The sequence below is a fragment of the Ambystoma mexicanum genome, chromosome 8 (genome assembly GCF_040938575.1).
Source record: "Ambystoma mexicanum isolate Mex_15411 chromosome 8, UKY_AmexF1_1, whole genome shotgun sequence".
In the NCBI taxonomy this organism is placed as follows: domain Eukaryota; kingdom Metazoa; phylum Chordata; class Amphibia; order Caudata; family Ambystomatidae; genus Ambystoma; species Ambystoma mexicanum.
Genome location: NC_090929.1, coordinates 534,311,037 through 534,332,206, shown reverse-complemented (window position 1 = coordinate 534,332,206; position 21,170 = coordinate 534,311,037). Strand labels below are relative to the sequence as shown.

General features: G+C 44.8%; 1 protein-coding gene across 1 annotated transcript in view; it reads left to right on the top strand.

Moving 5' to 3' along the window:
• The window catches only part of MEGF6 (multiple EGF like domains 6), a 1,562,146-nt gene that overhangs the window by 504,288 nt on the left and 1,036,688 nt on the right, over positions 1–21,170 (top strand). The window lies entirely within an intron of this gene.

Sequence of the window (21,170 nt, the reverse complement as noted above, 5' to 3'; positions counted from 1 at the left end):
CCCAGCACTATAAACTGCCCGTGTGCACAGTTCATCCTATGGTTGTCAACCAAGTCTGTTTTCCCACCTGTCCTTCCATCACGTGCCCGATTCCTTCCTTCGCTTTCCCATTTGTCCTCTCCTCCCACTGGCCACAGTCTGTTTTGACACCCTGGACAGGGCTGGAATTCACTCAACCACTACCGCGATGATTTCCGCAGTATAAAAAAGAATCAATTAACATAACACAGCAAAACTAATTGACAAATTTGAATAAGGAAACAGGCCCGGAGGAGCTTCAGTTTGTATGTCTGCCACAAATCGTTCATGTGCGTAATTGTCAATACTTCTATGCAAGCACATTTGTGGCGATCACATCTGCTGCAATGATCTGATCCCCTGTAGCCGAGAAGTAAAAGCTGGCTGAAAGTGCCAGGCGTTGGATCCCCTGCCCTTCACTTTGCTAAAGTAACTAAGCCAATAGATATATCTACCATGTTTGAAAACCTTTCAATGGTTGCAAATGGTGAGGGAAAGGCAATTGAATTGAACACAGCTGTAAACATGCAGCGGACTTGGTTGCGCTTTGCCCACCCCATAATCTGCAGGGGAGGGGGTGAGGAGGTCATAGAGCACATCTGCAAATTCCTCTGCCCCATGACCCTTACACCAATGCTGGATTCAAGAAGAGTTGAGGGTCATGCGTGATGGGACTACTGGAGATTAAGCCATGCTGTGCCGTTACTTACATCTCTGCTCTGGAAAGGTCTGAAGGGGACAATGGCAGTGTGTTTGAGTGTCACGCGCAGGACCATCTATCTTCGACACCCACGTGGGGTCGATAGGATCATACGTCAGAATATAAATAGTGCAGCTGTGAAGCCCATAGCCATAAAAAGCATGTGCGGGCCTCTCTGGGGTGGCCATATGCTGCACTGCACGCGACCCTCTATCGGTTCTGCCATGCATAATACATTACTAATGTCCAAGTCCTGCCTCAACTACTCCCAGGCGGCAGCACTGTGTTTTCTGCAGTCTTTCTGGAAAATACAAGTCTGCTTTCTGAAAAGAGTGACGGGAAATGCTACAGTGGCATAGAAAAGTGGTACTTGCTTGACACATTGATGGCAGGCATACGTCATTTACGGTGGGCGAAAGCACTAGATGCACGTGGGGTAACGCACAAGAGCACACATTGCACAAAGAACCATTCGTTCAAGTAGCTCCACAGGTAGAAATGGCGACGTCGTGTAAGGTCGGCTGGTAAAGGGCACCCTGCGCAAGGGTTTTCTTTCTGTTCACCTCTTCCCGTTGCCCATGTCAGGGTAGCCCCCTGTGTTTTGAGTGGAAACAAAGAAGTGCAGGTACTCACCCAGCTACGAAGCTGGACATTCCGCAATGGCCGTTTTGGCGCCGCACATTGGGCGCAGGTCCATTTTAGGCACACCCTTTTCCTGTTGTTTCCAGTGAGATTAAAATATGTGCCAAGGAGCACACACTTTGGTAAAACAGTGTATCTGAGATCCTTTTACACAAACCGCCAGTTTAAATCTGTATTAAATGAGACCTGCTTTTTTGCTTATCAAAGTAGCAGATATCATAGCTGTAAACTAAGCTTTGAAAGGGGAGTTTTATTATTGTTCGCTTTCATTGCCTAACAAGACATTTGGTAGGTAACTGGAGCTGTGTAGGAGCTTTCAGTCAAAAACGTTCCATCACATTCAGTCAAAAACGTCACAACTCCAATGACTTAAACATTTACATATCATAATGCTAACAACAAAGAAACATCTTAAAAAAGCAATTTCCCAGACTTTCCAAATCAAACCCTGCTTCATTAATGGACACCAATTGTAACAGGTGAAGCCCACTTAGCACAGTGTTCCTGCCTGGTCTGCTGAGAGCACAGTAGACGCAGGCTTGTCTCTCCTTTGCTTCTGGAGATGTGGGCACGGAAGAGGCAGATGCTGCTGCTTTCCCCAGCAAAGGCTGCAGGAGCTTAGTCCTCTAAGTGCGATAAAGTGAAATGAAAAGGTTTTGTTTTCACCTCGCCACATAGTTGAGTACCAGTACTCTTTTTCTGGCGTTGAGAACTGTAGGTACTGAAATGCTGAAACACAAGAATTGTAGGTACTGAGGGCTGGGTTGGACTGGCCCATTTAAAGCACAGGTCCCCTGTATACTCTCCTTCTGGCTGCATGGCACAGCTGCCTCCTCCTCTGATCCCTCTCTCCAGGGCTTTAAGTGGGCCGGGGCTAGCCGGGGCCAAGCCCCAACAGTCTCCAAAAAGGGCTCCTAGGCCTGGGCCCTACAAGGGCCCACCCCTGACTAGCCCCAGCCACACCAACACCTCTGTCAGACAGCCTCTGTAGCCGAAGCGGTGAAGTTACACAGGCCGCTTGCAGGTGTCAGAACTTGGGAAGTACTGACACCTGCAACCATACAGTGCGTCAGCTACATGGGCTGCTTGATGTCACTGTACTTAGTACTTGACAACTTAACTCGAAAACAAAAGGCGAGCTGGGCAGTCCAGCCCTCCTCCTGTTTCTGAGTACAGAGACACCAGCAGCAGGGTGACCTTTCATTCTAGGAGCCGGCGGTTAAAGAGTTGCCTACCAACGGCTGCTTGGATGAAAGGACTGCCTGCTGTGTGTGATCTGGCGCACACTGGTGTCACACCTTTGCTGCGCCCAGACCCTTCTTTTGTTTAAAAGGAGTGGCTGGGGGTATCAAAGGTAATAATGCCAGCGCACGGCAGCTCTAATTCTATTACCAACACCCCCAACCTTAGGGAGGTGGTCTCTCTGCAGGGGGCGTGGCCGATATAGGACATGCCCCTAAGGAGACCCCCCTCGATTTCTAATCCCACTTAGTGCACTGCCTTGCCTTTCTCCATTCATACCCCTGCCCCACTCTCCCCCCACCATCTTTACTGCGGTTTCCATTCTGATGGCCTGAAGCGTGGCGTGCAGTGCGTGTGACGGTCGGTGCGGTGCGTCTGCTGACGTGCATCAGCCTTTTGTGCAACGCACTTTAGGTTTATGGTCTACGGACACAAGCCAATTGCATAGCGTCAGGTTTCAGAGTGCTCAGTGTGTAAATTGCAGCTGTACGGCCGTTCTTATTGGTGGAGGTGAGGGACGTGGGATGTTTTTTATATTGTACATAATGTAATGAAAACATATACAAACAACTTTTTAGTTTTGGCTGATTGGTGGCGCAGCACCCGTTGCTGTTTTCATATACATGACGGAGAATGGAAGAGATTGACTGGACTAACCAGGGCTTGTAAATATTACATCCCTTGCATTTTCTCCTGCGTGGAAAGTGTGATGTATGCTGCAGGCAGGGCAGACAGGCTTGAGCGATATCGGGAATGACAGGAGGGGCCTGCAGGCTGGGCACGCTGTGCAATGCAATAACGAGGCCCGACACACGCACTCTGCGGAGCGGAGACTGCATTGGCAGGCTTTCTCGCTCCCTTTTATTCTCTTCTCCTCACGTGATCTGTCCTGACCCTCTCAGTCACAGATCATGTGGACATCACATCCCTCTCCAACTTGGACTAATAAACAAAATGAACAATACAACTTTTTTAAGCATTGTGGTAATTGTTGGTGGTGTCAGTCTCGTGGGCTCCTGCTCACGTGCGTTTGTAGATGCCATGCAGATCATATCCTTGGAGTCGGGTGGATGTTATCAGCCGCCTCCAGAGTGAGTATCGTCCTCTGTCTTCCCTTCGCAGGGTTGCTGGCCTAGGTGGACTCCTCCCTCTGTCTCTCGGTGTCGGAGTCTCTGGAGCTGACATTTCTCTCTGGTCCTCTGCCAGTGGCGTTTGTTCAGTCATTATGGAAGGGGTCCTCACAGGGGCTCTGTCTTGTTGAGCTTCTTCCCACAGGGTAGGTGGCATCCGCTTGAAGTGGGACACGTTCCTGGTGACTGTCTCTGATCCTCGCGTGGCCGTGGCTAGCCCATGTTCTCGGTGGGTGATGGTTCAGGGGAGAGACTCATAGGGGAGGGCCATCTTTCCCCTTGGTGTGCGGTTCTTAAAGAGTACCATGTCTCCTACTTGGAGGCGATTCAGTGTTGTGTTTCTTGAGCAGCCTTCCCTTGCATTCTGTTCTTGTCTCCTCCACTCCAGGTCTGCTTATGGGGGTTGCCACGAGTGGTGGAGTCTTGCTTGAATGGGTACCCCGATCATCAGGGCTGCTGGGCTGACCTGAGTGGCTGAGTGAGGAGTTTGTTGGTAAGAGAGAAGAATCCGGTGTAGTTCCGGTAGCCATGGTCGTCATCTGTCTTTGGCGATCCTCACGCACTTGTTGATGGATGCCATGAATCGTTCTGCATCGCCGTTGGCCTGGGGCTAGTAGCGTGTGATGTGGTGGTGACAGGTTCCCATGTCTTTGACAAAATGTTTGAACTCCTTGCTTGTGAATGGGGGCCCATTGTCGCTCTTTATGGATGATGGTATGCCGTTCACAGCAAACATTTTCTCCAGCACTGTTGTTACAGGGGCGGCGTCCGTAGAGTTTACCGGGTCATCTTCCGGGTACTTCCGGATACCTTGTGTACTCATCTATCACTACCAGGTAGGCCTTGTTGGAAATAGTGCAAAAGTCTATGCTCATAGCATCCCAGTGACACTCACTTCTTGGGTAACAGGTCATGGGCTACAGCGGTCCTCGTCTGCGGGTGGCTAGGCACGCTGTGCAGGCCTCGACAAGCTTCATGTTTTACAGTTGTATCTGCGGGATCCACACTCTTGATTTGAGGAATGCATGTGTCTTTACGATGCCCTGGTGCCCCTTGTGCGCAAGTTGGAGCGCTCTCTCGTGAAGGTTAGTGGGCAATATGATGCTGTGTCCTTTGAGAATCAGGCTGTCCATAGACAGAGGCAGCTTGTGGCATATACCAAACGGGGATTGCATAATTTCCTGCGATTGGGGTGTCTGGAAGGCAACAGCAGAGAGGAACTTTCTCCACTCTCTGGAGAGTATCGCTTCTTTGGTCTTTTGGAGGCAGGGGTCCCTGTCTGTTTCTTTCACAATTTCCTTGATCTTCATGGCCTTTGGTTTGGCGCAGGCCAGGGGAGTTGCTAGGTCTAGAAAAGACCCGGGGCTAAGCTGATGTCGGAACTGTTGGGACTGGGGGCTAGCTAGTCTTTTGGCTGTAGCTCCTGAGATTCTATCCGGGGCTACAACCAAAAGATCAGGGGCTATAGCCCCCTTACCCTTCCCCCTAGCAACGCCCCTGGCGCAGGCAATGCTCTGGCATACATGCGCTTCTGTCTCCTTGGCCACTTCATATTCTGTTGCTGGTCGGGGGTGTCTGGATAAGAAGTCTGCATGGTTATCTGCTCCCGCTTTGCACTGTACTTCAAGGTCGAATTGCTGTACCTGGCGCATCCAGCGTTCAATTTTGGCTGGGGGGGTGTGCTGCTGACCCTTTGAATATTGGTTCCAGGGTTTTGTGGTCCATTAGTACTGTCACGGGGTGGCCCAGAATGTATACGTGAAAGTGTCTGCACCCCGATATGATGGCGAGGCCTCTCTTTCTATGTGCACATAGTTTCTCTCCGTGGGAGTGAGGGCTCGGCTGGCGAAAGTAATGGGGACAACAGTCCCGTCCTGGTCAGTCTGGGTGGGGACTGCACTGATGCCAACAGGGCTGGCGTCCACTAGTAGTTCTGTCTTTCTGGACGTGTCATTGCTGGACAGTGAGTCCTGGATCTTTTGGAAGGCTGCTTCTTCGGTCGCTCCCCACTCCCATGCCGTCTTTGCTTTTGTGAGTTCCTACAGGGGGTGGCAATGGTGGCCAGGTGTGGGATGACCACCAGGTTGGGGATGAACCATCCGCAGTATGTTGCCATACCTAGGAAACTGCGGACTTCAGTGGCACTGGAGGGGTCTCGGGCATTTTTAATGTCTTATACCTTTCTGGAGTCTGGGGATACACTTTTCTCATTGAAGACATACCCGAAACAAATAATGTGGATTTCCCAAATTTACATTTTTCTTCGCATAGCGTTAGCCCTGACTCTTCCAGTCGCTGTAGTGTTGCGGCCAGCCGGTTGTTGTGCTCTTTTTCTGTTTTGCCATGCACCAGGATATCATCGCTGACATTCGTGATCCAAAGGAGGTCCTGTAGCACCTTTCGTATTTCGTGTTGGAACACTTCTGCTGCGGACGAAATTCCAAAATTAAGCCGATGGTCTCTCCTCAGCCCCAGCAGTGATGTGAAGGTTGTGATATACCTTGAGTCTTTTGCCAGATGGATTTGGTGGTACCCTGACCTTAGGTCAAGCTTGCTGAAGACGGTTGCGCCTGTCAGGTCTACAATTAGTTCATCTATGGTTGGTGTTGGGTGTCTTTCCCGCCCTATGCTACATTTGGCAGGTGCTTATTGATGCATATCCGCACCGCTTGGGTTTCGCAGTCACGACCATGGGGGATACCCACGCTGTGGGGTCTGTGGTCCTCTCGATTATTCAAAGGTCCTCAAGCTTGTTTAGCTCTGCCTCCACTGCCGCCCTCATGTGGAAGGGGACTCTCCGGTGTCGGACTGCCCTCGGTTTAACTGTGGGGTTGATGTGGAGCTTTACTGTCCTCCCTTTTAGGCATCCAATGCCTTAGAACAGCTTCCTGTGCTTGGCCAGCAGGTGGTCAATTTCTCGGGCGTGGATTGAGAAGGTGAACAGGATTCATTTTAACCTTTCCGCGGTTGGGCAGCTAAGTAGCGTTTCGATTCCTGCGTCACCCACATATATGCGGGTCCTGCAGCCATTCTCATTGTTTGTAAGAGTGGTCTTGAAATACCCCATGACCGGGAGGGGCTTTTTGCCTCCGTATGGGAATAATTGCACAGTCTTTTGCCGCAGGGGTGGCCTGGGGTCTAGCTCATCCAACCGTGTAGTTAGCATGACATTCACTGTTGCTCCATTGTCGATAATCATCATCACTGTGATGTCCCCTACGGTGAAGGTGCAGCTGCAGTGTGATCTGCTGTCATTGTTGGTTCTGCCATGGGCCGGCTTGACCGCTGAGATCATGTGGGCTTTCTCATGCCTTGGTCTGCGGTACCGATATGGGTGACTTGGGTATTGTTCTCTGCTTGGCTGGTCGTCACTGCCGCAACTGCTGTCAGTGTCTTCTCCCTCGATTGCTCGGGTCTGTCCTTTACGAGTGTCACGGGTCCGGTCGGGTTGTCTCTGCTGGCGGCGGTCGGGTTGTCTTGGGCGGAACGTTTGTGCATTCCTGGACCTTGTGTCACTCCTCCAGTCATGAGCTCTCCTCTAGGGTGAATGGTCTTCGGTTCTCTGGGAGCTTGGGCACCCCAACGCATAATGGTCGACCTTCCCACACTTGTAGCACATGGTGCCATACGCTGGGAAGGATTCTCCTTTGTGTTGCTGTACACCAGACCACAGGCATTCTCTGGGCTTGCTTGCTGCCTGTCCTTGTGGGGGTTTGTTCTGCCGCAGGGCATTGATGCTGGTCATGCTGTTGCGTAGCGTCTCCATTTTTAGTGGCAATCGACTGATCATTTGCTCCAGTTCTGTCACGAATTCGTCGGTTCTTTCTCATTGTCGCCCCATGGTCAGGATGGTGTCTAACGGGTGAATGGTGTCCGACAGTATGGACCTCTGGAGTTTTTCAGAGGATTGTCCATATATGACCTGTTGCCTCACTGCAAACTCGTCGTCCAGGAAGTCACAGCTGATGGACATCTCCCACAGCCGGCAATAGAAGTCATTGATGCTCTCCTGTGGGTGTTGTCTGGCTTGGCTAATTTTGAACCTCTCAAAGTCTGGGCTGACCTGGGGCTTGATGTATTTCCTCATGAGAACGGCCTTCGCCGTCTTTTAGTTGTCTTCTGTGCCTCGGTTTGGGAGTGCGTTGAATAACCTAAGGGTCATGGTGCCAAGGTTAAGCATAAGGAATGTCCTTTTCTTCTCATCCACAGTAATGTCACGTGCCTTGAGGCTCAGCTCAAATTTCTGGATCCAGAGCTCCCAGCGGAGCCCTGCACAGGGTCTGAAAGGTTGAAAAGGCTGAATAAATGTTCCTTGTGCGATATCTAGCCACGTGTTGGTGTCGGGATTCTGGCCTTGCTGCCTTGGTGGCTTTCTGTGGGGTCATCTGCCATGGTGTGTGGTTCACAGGAGGTCACGTGCGCTTAGTGATCATCACTCTCCAATAAATGTGCCTTTGCTGTCGCTGGCCAGCAGCCTTGCTGGGTGGGTGTCCTGTCAATGGCTATGTCACTTGCCAGCAAAAGGTGCAGCACCAGTGCTGTGTTGAGTGGTGTTCTGCTGGTGGGGCCACTGTACGAGGCTCGAGGGCTAGATCTGTGCAGTGATTGGTGGATGTGAAGGCTTGGGGCCAGAAGCGTTGTCCTGTGCCTTGGGTGGCTTGTATTGTGGAGGTTTGGGCTACTTGGCCTGTGGTGTGCCTCTTGCTGCTGGGGGCGTACCAGGTGTGTTGGTTGGGGCATCGGGCAGGGGCTGGGGGTTCCAGCGTTGTATGCATTGAGGGATTCTGCCTTTGTCGGCACGTGCGCATGCAGCAAACTTACTGTCTTTTTCTTTTCTTCTGGCGTTCCACCGACGCCCAGGCACCGTGTGGGGAGGGCGCAACACGAGTCAGCGGGGCCTGGGTGCCTGGGGCGTGGTGCCGGGTCAGCGTGACTTGCTGTTGACAGTGGAACTGCAGCAGGTGTAGGTCCGCTCCCCCAACTTTGTCGCCTTTGTGATGTATGCTGCCGGCAGGGCAGACGGGCTTGAGGGATAGCGGGAATGGCAGGCGGGGTTTGCAGGCTGGGCGTGCTGCGCGATGCAATAAAGGGGCATGACACACGCACCCTGCTCTGGTGTCGGAGCAGAGACTGCCTTGGCGGACTTTCTTGCTCCCTTTTATTCTCTTCTCACGTGATGTGTCCTGACCCTGTCAGTCACAGATCACGTGGACATCACACAAAGTAGTAGTTTCCCAAAGAAACACACAGCATGGCAGCGGGGAGAGCATGGCTTGCCCTTACAGCAGAAACTGTGGAAGTGGTATTGAAGGCATTTTTCACTTCCCACATCAGCCCATTATGAAGTCCTGGCTTACTGGCTTTGGCAAAGTGTAAATTCAATTCCCATGCTGTGTGTTATGTTTTTTTTTGGGGGGGGGGATTGTATCGGCATCTTGTGACTAGTAAACCCCCTGACCGCACGATAAAAGGACTGGTGGACAACCACAACTATCAATTGAAATCCATTGGTTTCACGTAGTTGTGTTGTGGTTAGACATGACTGATGAGTGTGTTGGACAGCCGCTCTGCCATCGCAATCCCTCCCAAACAACACTCCCGTCGCTGGACAGATAATCACTAACTATCGTCTCTGTACAAGTAATTACAGCATTTCTCAAAAGCCTCTCTTGGAACAGAGAGTTCTGTTTTTGTTCTGAAGACAGGCAGCTGTTATGAGGGTTCGAAAATTATAAACTGAGGGAAGGGCTGCGCCATTTGTGAAATAAGAGGGCAGCTGAACGCAGTGGAAGAATGCGTGGAACGTATTGCTAATATGTTTTTAAGGAACGGATGTAAATAACAGAAGCTGAACTCCTGCACAAAGTAGCAGACGTCGAAACAACTTGGGGTTTTACGGCTTCTGCAGCTGAAAAGAGAGGGGAGGCCTGATTTTAACTGGAATGAGGATTTATCTTTGAACGGGTTGGTTCTAAGCTTGTTCGTCTAGAGAACATGGAGGCCTTTTCTTAAAAAACCCCAAAAGAAATGCCAGCTGCCGTGCTGTACATAGGGAGGCCTTGGGGACTGCTGCGCTTACCAGTGATAGCGACCAGTCCTGAGGCTAGCCCCCATCTTCCTAATTAAAGTGGAGACTTTGGGTTAATGTTGGGGGGGCGGGATTGGGAAGGGAACTTGTCAGGAAGAGATGTCACTGTTGCGTCATGGATCTTAATGGAGGGGGTCTGCATCCCCAATTTAAAAGTAGTGAACAAACGAATGCCTTGTATCATGGTTATTGCTACTGAAATCCCACTAGTTTCTCACAAGTTCTCGTAAGCTACTTATAAGAATCTTGTAAGACATTTTTGTATAGTAATAACGTCCTGCTCATTCTCCTTCAATCTGACCTTTCCTCCTAGTGCTGGATTAATATTATGGGATGGGTTTGTCATGGTATACAATGTGTGCCCAACAATATATTATGTTACAGGGTAACGACCTGTAGTTAAGCTTAAGTTGTCTTTCCCACAGGAAGTGCAGTTTTTGGGCGCCTTCTAACTTTGACGCCATTCTCCCGATGCTTTGCAAAAAAAATATAGACCCGTCTTTGAATTCTTTTGCAAAGTTTTGTGTAGTTTCATCAAGGGGGGGCAAAGTTATAGAGGAGTCCCAACACATTTGAAATCCGCATAGACGCGAATGGAAAACATTTTTGCTTGCTGCCACAGCAGAAACGGCTGGATGGATTTGCACCAAACTTGACCGAGAAGCAGCAGGCTTGCCCCGAAAATGCTCAAATTGTAGGGAAAAATAAATTTGTGATATCTCTGTACGGTTTCCTGGGATGCCTTTGAGTGCTCTATGTGACAGCATTTGGATACCAAAGCGTTATCATTTTTGTGAAAAGGTTTTGTCAGATGAAATGTCATCCCAGAGGTCTTCCTAGCTCAATTATATCAGCTTTGGTGAGATAGGTGGTGACATATCTTGCAACTGCAGTTGAATTGTCTGTGATTTATTTAATGGCCATGTTAGCATTCCACAAGGGTGCAATGATAGGATTATAATCATTGATGTAATTTGATCTCTTTTAATGTTGCATGCGTTTTGGGAGATTTGCCTTCCACAGAAGACAGAAAAGTATTTATTTGACCTTTGGTACAAACTGGTCTAGAGAATCCAAAGTGACATTTGGTGAAGTATTTCCCATTGTTTTTGTATTGACACCGGCAGTATTTGCCACATGCATGTAATTGAAAAAGTAAATCTATTGTCTGTAGATCATTATGTATGTCTTCTGAAGAGATATTACAGGTAATGTACTTTTCAATAAATTGTAGAACAATGTCATCACCGTTGTGGCCAACTTTGGGGGCATTTTTAATCCACAAAAGCATGTGGATGTGTGATGCTCCTCTGGGCTGATATTATTTCCCCCAAAAGAAGTGTTCTACTTCTCCAAGTGGAGGACACTTTTTATTACAGATGAAGTGTAACATAGCAATGAAACGATGTTGAAAGTATCTTGAGACATTAACACAATCAAGAGAACATAGTTCCCCTCCATGTGTTATGTCTATTCCTTCTTTATTTTGGTTTGCAGTGCATAGAAAGTCATGTAAGTCATCCCATGTATATTCTGCACAACTCAGAGTAACAAACCATGTGGGTGGGGCCTAGGTTCCTTAACATGCAGCGTACATCAGCATGACATTGGAACCAGTATTATTCCATGCAATGCATATTTTCCAAGAGATTTTAATACTTGACCCCCCAACACTTCATCTTTGTCTTCTATCTTTTGAAGGACTTCAGTGACTGACATGTTTAGAAAGTGAGGGTCTCTTTTTAGTATGTGTGTGTGTGTGTGTGTGAGTGTGTGTGTATGTGTGTGTGTGTGTGTGTGTGTGTGTATGTGCACACGCCTGCGCACCTCCATAACATAGAGTTGCTAATTCGCTTTCAATAAAGAGATGGAAAATGTATTCAACATTTCACCGGTAGTTTGGATTTTCAGAATACATTTGTAGAAAACTATATTCTGATGCACTGATTTTTATGGGTCTTTCATTTTGTCTTCCTCCTTTTCCTGTATGCTTCTAAACCCTTTTCAATATACTCATTGGAGACCCTGTGGCTTGACGCATTTTATACGTTTGTAATGCATCTTCCATGGTGTGTCTGGAATGTATAACCTTCTACGTAGTGTGACCAATGCGCTACTCCCCTATTAGTCTGCTGTCAAAAACAATTAAGCTTATTCATTATACAAAGTCTTTCATATTCAAAAATAGTCAAAACAAATCAATGTAGACTTGATGCATGAATGGTGCAATTTCTTTTAATGGGTAACCGGGTAGCAAACGCATGCTTTGGCCTGAAACCACAGGCTCATTCAGGGCTTGTCTAAGCTTAAGATCAGCAATTGCTCAGGTCCTGTTTTGCCAATTGTGGCAAGTCATTCAAAACCATATGAATCAATAAAGGAAATGCATCTTCCCAAGGTATCCTTTAATAAGGAGCCTAGCAGAGTTCCAACTCATTCCCAGTGATGTAGCTTAATTGTCCAAACATGCAATAAAAAGCGTTACACTTTCAACGTAAGTTTGAGGATCTGCAAGTGGAACCCCTCTATTGCTATATAACCATAAAGTTCTTTAATATAATAACATGGAGCCAATACACTCCCACACCCAATCTATTGTTATATAACAATGTGTCAAAGTTCCTTAATATAATAACCTTCCACCCATCACTTTTTTGGTTGTAATATTATAATGTGGGGCCAATGCACTCCCACATGCGCAATTTCAGGCCACGCGGCTGAAACGCGGAATACTGTGTAGCCCGAAATTGCAGGTGTGGGAGTGTATTGACTCCATGTTATTATTTTAAGGAACTTTGGCACATGGTTGTGGTGTATCTTCTTATGTGTGTTGTTTATTTTAAGTTTTCTTCTATGATTATATATTTGTAATATTCATTGTTTTTTTAAGATACTCTAGGGCTTCTTTAACTTTGTTCAAGTCAACAAGTTGCCACTTTTTTTGTCTTTTGTTGGTATACCATTAACTCGTATAATCAAAGATTGATCTACTGGTTGTCCTTCTCCTAGTGTTTACACATTTTCGTTTAAGTCTAATGGTAATGTGCGCTCTGAGGCCTACAGGCGTGTGGCACTCTACAAAAATTCAAATAAATAATTAAATAAGTGTACTACCTTGGCATGAGTGTTTTTGAGTAAATCTGATGGAGGCAATTTGGCAGTCTTGGGCTGCAGATTATTATAGGTTGAAATGGGTGTACTGTTTGAATTATTATCCTCACATACACATTAAGCTGTTGGAGAGCATTTGGAAGTGGAAATATTTCTATGTTTTTATTGATTGCTCGAGATGGCATTTGGTTATTATCAAGCTTGTTATTGCAGTGTATGCAAATTATTAAGGGGTCAGTTATGTTGTATTCATTTCTGTTGTTAGATACAAGGCGAATTGGAATCATTGTCATTCCTCATTGTCTTCTTTCTTGTAGGACATATCTACCATTTTTGTACTTTTCTCAGAGAAAGTTCTGTAACAACAGACACATACATTGTCTGGAATTTCAGCAGATGCGTTTTCAACCGTTGCTATTTCTTTTTTGTATGTGTTTATAAGAAGGTTAGTGTTTGAAAGTTGTTGGTTAATATTTTGTTTGGTGGTTAATATTGTGTATGTTAACTGTGTTTTCCAAATATTCTTCAGTTCCAAAATATTTACTTTATATGTTTTCTATTTGCCTCAGCATTTCTTGGGCTGTTCCATTTAGGAGACTGTCTTTGAGTTTTTGTAGTAGTTCTAGAGCAGGACCTTTAGCGTTGTACAAGCTATGCACATGGTTATGCATTGTAGAATGGTGCATTTCTGACATTTTCATGTTATGGAAAGTGCCTTTAAAAGTTGTTCCTGAAATGCAGGCTAATGCATGTGCTTGTAGTCCATTGTGGTTGTGCACTGAACAAGAGTTCATGTTTTGTATTTTCTTTTAACAAATGGATTTTTCTTTTTTACTACGTATCTGTTTTTATTTCCTTGTTGATTCTGGAGCAATACATTTGTTAGTGGTTACAGTTGTACTTTGCAAGAGCACAACTACTTGTTCTCTTGCTTGTATGTCTGCTATAAATTGTTTTAGTGGAGGGTGAGTATATAACTTTAACTTCCTTTTACCTGCTGGATCTCCACAACAGATACAAAACAATGAGCTCCATAGAAAACAAAGAAAAGAAGCGTTATGTGGGTGTTATTGTACTGGGATGAGGAAGAATGGTTTAAGGATAATTATATGGATTGGTATTGGGTACTGGGAGGAGGAAGATGGGGTTTGGAGCAATAATATAGATTATAATTGTGAATTGGTATGAGGAAGAGGGTTGTGGGGATAATGCAAATGGCGTGATTTGAGTAATGGTATGAGGAAGAGGAAAAGACAGCATTAATGCGTTGCTGTTAGTGAAGCCACATGAGGGAGAGTGGTGTACGCGTAACTATACAGATTAATGTTGGGTACTGGGATGAGGAAGAAGGCTGTTGAGGAAATGATGTACATTACATTTTGGAAGTAACATGAGGCAGAGAGATATATAGACGATAGGAGGTGCATTAGAAAAGATGTGCAGGGTGAGAGGTTTTAGAACTGTGGGGTGTTGGGTGATATGGATTGTAAGTGGAAAGTGGTTTGTGGAAGAAGTATGTATAGTTGATGGGGGATGTGTGATAACATGTTTGTAATGTTATGGGTTGCAGAGTGGTGGTTTTGTAGGATGACGAGTAGTGTGCTGTTATAGAAAAGAGTGTGATTGCAGCAATAGAATGAGGAAGTGGTAAACATAGAGTATAGTTAGAGTGGATAGTTTAGGATAATACACAGTATAGTATAGTATTGAGTTTGTGGCATGAAATGGAGTCAACTATTACCCATGTATGAAGATGTGGTGCATTTGAAACATCCAGAAAATATTATAGTACATTGTGGAGGTAATAGGGCAGTTTGCCATGAAATATACATTCAAAGTTCTGATGAAAACCTTTTCACAATGTTATTTTTTCTCATGAATGACACAGAGATAAGTACGGAAAAGAGCCAACCTGTTTTGTCTACAAATAGAAAAATAAAGGTGGAATGTGAATTAAGCCGTATGTGAATTTCTATGAGATTTTAGAATGTCATCTTTTGAAAATGATAATATACAACATGATGGAATGAACTTTTAGAATAGATGGAGTACATATTACAAATATTGGCAATGAGCATTTGTCTTTGCAATATTCAGAATGCAGTGAACATTTTTTGTGAAGTAAATAAATCGGAAGAAGAGGAGTATTTTATGAAAAAGTTCATGTGTATACATAGCATTTTTACATATTAAGATCAGTCTTACAGAAAAAGAAATGTCCAACATAATAGACTACCAAAAAAAGGAGTCAACTTGATACAGCTTCCATTGCATGTTTTTGATGGTATGGTCCATGGACATAGTCACATGTCAGCGGACTTTATGGGTGGAAATACACAGAAACGGAGCTCATGTTCTTTAGCGATGTAAAGTGAATAGGCACTATGTTCACTTATCGCCTGTTTTTCTCTGGGGCACTTTTTGCTGAAATAAACATCAGAAAATATGAGGGGGTATATAAGGGGTAGGGTGGGGTGGTATATAAGAAATACAAAATAGGAGAGGGGGAGTTAATACAAATGAAAGCATGTATGATTTGTTTTGGAAACAAATTGGGGCAAAAAGTGCTGTGAAAAAAAAGAAATCGGGCGATGGATGAACATAGAACCAGTGAATGGAAGGCGTAAAATCTTGAGTAAGGCTTTAACACCATCTAATCACGTCACCGTGTATTTTCAAATGTTTGTATGGCAGAGAAGAGGGGTCAAACAGAAAGTCATTTATTTCAACTTTTTTCCTCTGTGCTACACAAATGCTCCAGTATTTGCATATGCAAATGTAACTGCTGGAGATTCTTATGGAGTCCGCCTTCTTTATGCATCAACATAAAGCAGGCAAACTCCATAAGGATCTACTGCACTGCCAGGGGTTTTGACCCATGTTCGAGTTATTATCCTGCAACATTTGGGGCTGTGGGCTCAGAAAATCCAAGATGGCCGGAAAAGCCCACATTGCGCCAGAATCCAGGAAAACCGTGCAGTTTTTGCACACACCAAAATGGTCGCCTAACCTGCCACCGACCAGTGCGAGTGTGATGGGCCAGAAGCGCCATGAGTGAAACGTGGTGCCAAAGCAAATACAGCAGTGCCTGTTAGCTCAAAAAGCGCTTTGAAATCACCTTTGTTTCTCTGAAATGCAAGCTAAAAATGCCTATTTTAAACATTGCAAGATATTCAAAAATCTCACTGAACACCAGCAGACATTTGGCAGAATGTAGTCTTGTGTGCATACAAAATCTGGAAAGATGAAGTGCCCAAAACAATGTTTATAACAAAACTGGCTGAGCTGTGGATGTCCGCAGCTGAAGTGAAATTGGACTTAAAGCCACTAAAATCGAAATGTTTAAAATAGATGAGTGACCTACTTTGAGTGTCACATAGGTTGCAACTGTTTAAAGGTCATAGTTTTGAACTTAGAATCAGCGTTCTAGCTGCATGTGTAAAAATTGTAAATTTGATTTGAATGAAGAAAACTGGAACAAAAGTGACATTTAGCTGAAGCCGGGCGTGAAGAGATTGAATTCTGCCTGGCAACTAACCCCGACAGGGTTGAAACTTGCCCCGCAACTGCATTCCAGGCCTGGCTGCCTTCTGCTGTTCCCACCAAAAGGAGATGACACCTCCCTGATTGAATCAGGGGAGGAGCACCTGGGAGCAGGGAAACAGAACAATGAGCCTTCCTTGGCTCAGGCAAATGTTAAATTAGGGGGGGTCGTAAATGGCTTCCTCTTGAGAGAAACTGGGAGGGGCAGTGCCTCTGTGAGCAACTTGAGTTGGAGGAAGTGGACAAACCAGAAATTCCACCATGTGCTTTGCGAAACCACACACCCTCTGGGCCAGAGCATAATTTTAAAAAGATGGATAATTCATAGTACGGATTTGTCAAAATTATATAATTAATATCATTATTCTTGTGATTTTTCTGTGCACATTTTAAGAGGTGTTGGGACTCTGTGGTATGTTCTGGGGAGTAGTAACGGAAAATAAGGTAGTACTCCGAATGTCTGTATGTTAAAAATCTGACACTTTATCATCTGATGCCCATATTCCTTGTGCATGTTTGTGTAAATTCTGGAAAAGTTTAGAGGTTGTGTTCTTGATGAAAAGGGCAGAATTCTGTCATAAGTGGACACAACATCTTACAAAGACAGGGGTCGGATGGTTTGGTGCTACAGAAAATATGTTAACTGGACATATAATATTAGAAATATGGTACATAGATAAATATGTATTTGGATCAAGAATAGATTTGTGTGCAAATTGACCAGGGGTGGATCCTCTGACCCATAAACTACCTCATCACGATGACACTCCATTTCCTTCCCCCAATCAAGGGAGAGAGGAGAGCTTGGCCACTGATAAGTTGTGAGGGGCAGGCTTAGTTATGCCCACGACACACCCACTTGCAGAACACATAAAAAGAGACTGCTTGGACAGGCAAGACATTCATTTTCCATTTTCTTGCAGAGCATTTTGCCGGACCACACAACATCTAGAAGGAACATCCAGAACTTAGACTCCAGATAGACTACAGAACTTAAATCAGAGGCCTAACCCACAAGCTGAGAACTCTTCTCAGCAGGCCTTCGGAATCCAGCAATCCAACCAAACTATTCTACAGCCGGGCGAGCTGTTGGATTCTTTGCCAAGAACTTTTGCCAGAACCGGTAGCAGACCCAGAAAGCAGTGCTGTATCCAGAGAGACCAGAACCAGAGAGACCCAGACCAGACCGCTGTGAAGTGCAGAGCAGAGATGACCCAGAGAGCTGTGACTTCAGAACCACCTGCCCGGAGTCCAGTCCAAACCTACTGACCAGACCCTGACGGCCTATTTCAAATTCATAGTGTGAGTACTCAGCCAGGACTGTCCAGAACCAATCTCTTAGTTTAAAATAATCTAATTCAAACTATTTTAACCTATTAGAACTGCATCATAAGGAATCGTGTGTATTCAAACCTTCCAAGCGCATCTGTCATTCTGAAACTGTAATTTCATTTCTGAAAATCTACCTCCTCTAAATCGTCCGTATCTCTTGAACCGTTTGTGCTAGAAGTGAGTTTTAACTTTCATTTTAAAGCTAAGAACTGACTTGCTACTCCTTATAGTTCCGCCGTAATCGCGATCGACGCACTCGGAAAAAAGTGAAGCGAATTGACAGTTTGCTTCATTTCAACTACGTGTAAAAATATTTGTTTTTTGCTTCCATTAATGAATCCCGTTTTCAACCTGATAACCATCCCTGAATCATTGGTAGGGCTGACCTGAACTGATTTAAAGTATCTCTCACTCACCCTGAACCTCTATAGGGAATGAAAAGCATTTTCAGCATAGTTTTCACTTCATTTCCACCACATTTAAAAGGATCTTGCCTGCTTTAAAATCATACCTGTTTTCCTCTAAGCTCGCTGGGGGGAACTGGAAATTTGTATTGCATTTTGTATTCCTAAGAATTGTGTGCTCTCCTTCCATCTCCTTATCTTGCATAGGGGGGAGGGAATTGTCAAAGAAAAAGTGATCATATTATCTTTTGTTGAAATCATATCAAGTTTATTTCTGTGCTGCATTTTTCCCTCATTGCTTTTCCTTGAAACCATAAAATATTTCCTGCTACCTTATCCTTCCTATACTAACTCCTCATTGATTGTAAAGAAGTGTGCTAGTGTCAGATTATCTATTGTTGATCAACATTATATTCACAAGGGTGCTATCAAATATTAATTTATTATAAAAGTGTGATATATATATATATTGTTTAATTTTTCAAATAAATCATTTAAATTGCAAAACAAACCTACTTCTTGGCTCAGTGAGATCAGGGGGATTCATAGAGAGGGGTGTTATACAAGGGTTTATCATCCAGAGTATAACTTGCTATAAAAATATATAAATAAGGGCTTCCCTTGAGCAATCCCAGACAAGGCACTGACTTAGTGGGAGTGCTTGATTGGAGTCACTTAACAGTACACATTTTTTAAATTCTATTTTTAGACTTTGAAAGGTGGTTCCCTATAGAACCTAGTATTTTTTCTTTATTTTTTCATATATTTGTTTAGCCGGAGGAGGGAGGATGGAGGCGGGGAGGGGTGCAATCCACTATGAAGGAGCGACAGGTGGAAAAGAGAACATGTTGAGCATTGCTGAAGTAACTAAGGGAGGTGGCAATCCTTTTTGTGCGCTTTCTTAGGCGGCCTCGAAGGCACTGCTGAATTGCTTCCCCCTTCGGATGAGTACATTGCAGTATATAGAGAAGACAGTTGTCCTCTGAAGGTAGGTATCAACTGCTTCTTGTATAGCCAGTGATGTAGCAGAAGGAATCATCTGCCCAACTGGAGTGGAACACATATGGGCAGGAGTGAAAGGTGATGGTGCAGTAGAAGAGCTACTTCTATTTCCTCAGACAGGCACTGCCTTTCTCAGGGCAGTCAGGTGGAACGTTCGGGTGTGCTGATGCATGGAGGTCGTGCCAAAAGCATACTGCCCCTTCTGGTCATGACTGAGTGTGACACCATAATCAGTGCAGCTCGTACAGACAAAACAAAACAATGATAGGTCGACTACCCCTCCCTTTAGTCCCTGAATCACACAATGTATAATTCAAGCCAATCTGGTTCACTTTCAGATAGGTAAAGGCCACAACTTTTATGAAGTTAAAATTACATATTCTTTAATTTCAGTGTATCTTCTACACAACTTAAAAAAGGATAAAAAATGGGTCCTCTAAACAGAACTTAAAAACAAGTAGAATGAAACTGTGTAAACCACTTACAATCTAATTGGTATAATTACACTATGCTATCAAAATAAATACAAAATAAGGATCAAGTCAACAAAACATTTTTCTAAAAGGTGAAAACAGGAAAAAACATTTTTCAATCCGGTTACGAAATACTAATAAGTCTATGGTTAGAAACCCTGATCACTCATAAATGTGACAGAAGTCTACGAGGGCTGCTGTTCCTTAGTTGATTTAGTACTAATCTGCAGCCACTCACTCTCACTTTTTGGCAATCGTACTAGGTATATATAGTGTTGTACATTAAACAAAAAACACCTTTTCACTTATTGGTATATGTAGAGATATAGGAAAAAAGGTAGTAGCAGTTTCCTATTATTAAGCTCGTACAGACATCCTTAACCTTTGGCACTCTGCCAATGGTGGTAGAAAACCACCACACCTATGACCTCACTGACCACCAGACATAGAAGGTACCTCTTCTACTGCATCATCATCCTCCTCTTCCTCCTGCAGCTCATCTGCTCCAGTGCCCCTGTGTCCTTCTCTGGGTCCTCCACGTAGAGGTGGTGGTGGCCACTGGGGGGAGGAATGGCCATGACTGATGCCATTGTTGTTTTAAAGATTTTTGTACGAGTTCTGCCAGATTGCGAATGACTATATGAAATGGGTGCGTCCCTTTGGAGGAACTTTCTGCAGTAGTCTTTTGGTCCTTTTTGCGAACTTCAGAGCCCGAAACAGGATGTTAAAAGTTGTAAAAAGTTCAGGGAACAACAAAGAATGTTAGTGACAGAGTGGAAGGGTAATGGGTCAACTTGAGATTTGCTAGGGTGGCTATAAAATGGATTTCAAAATGTCTGCGAAGCACAGGCTTTGGCCATTGACATACCATCACGCCGCACGGAGAAGGACACGTCATGATTTCTGCTGCTGTCTGCAAGCACGTCACAGCATTTGCGAATGTTAGCGTACACGCATGACGTCAAATGGGTGCGCTGCGATGACCATGGCCACAACTTGGTGCTTACGAAATTATTAAAAGTACGTCATTGTCACCATGGATATGGCGGTGTGTTTGCGAATGTTACCACACCACATGATGTCACTCTAATTTTATGTTGTGGACACAAACATGTATACAGTCCGTGAATTTCAAATTGTGTTCTTTTAAACGTATAAAAATAACATTTGCACATATTTACATTACATTTACATTATAATACATTATGATAGAAAGAGAGAATCACTGTGGGAAACTAAAATAGGGGAATGTTGTGGTGGTATACGTTATTGATTAGGCGAATCAGGGATAGAGATCTCATCAAAACATGCATCTTCAATGACCTCTAAAAGTGATTGGGGTGATTGATGGGGCAAAGGGTCACATGCACAGGTTGGGAAATGAAAATCAAATGTTTGAAATCACATGATTTTTGACATATGTAGATAGGTCTGCTATTTGATTTGTAATTTGATTCATAGCTACACATAATGTGTTCATTTGAT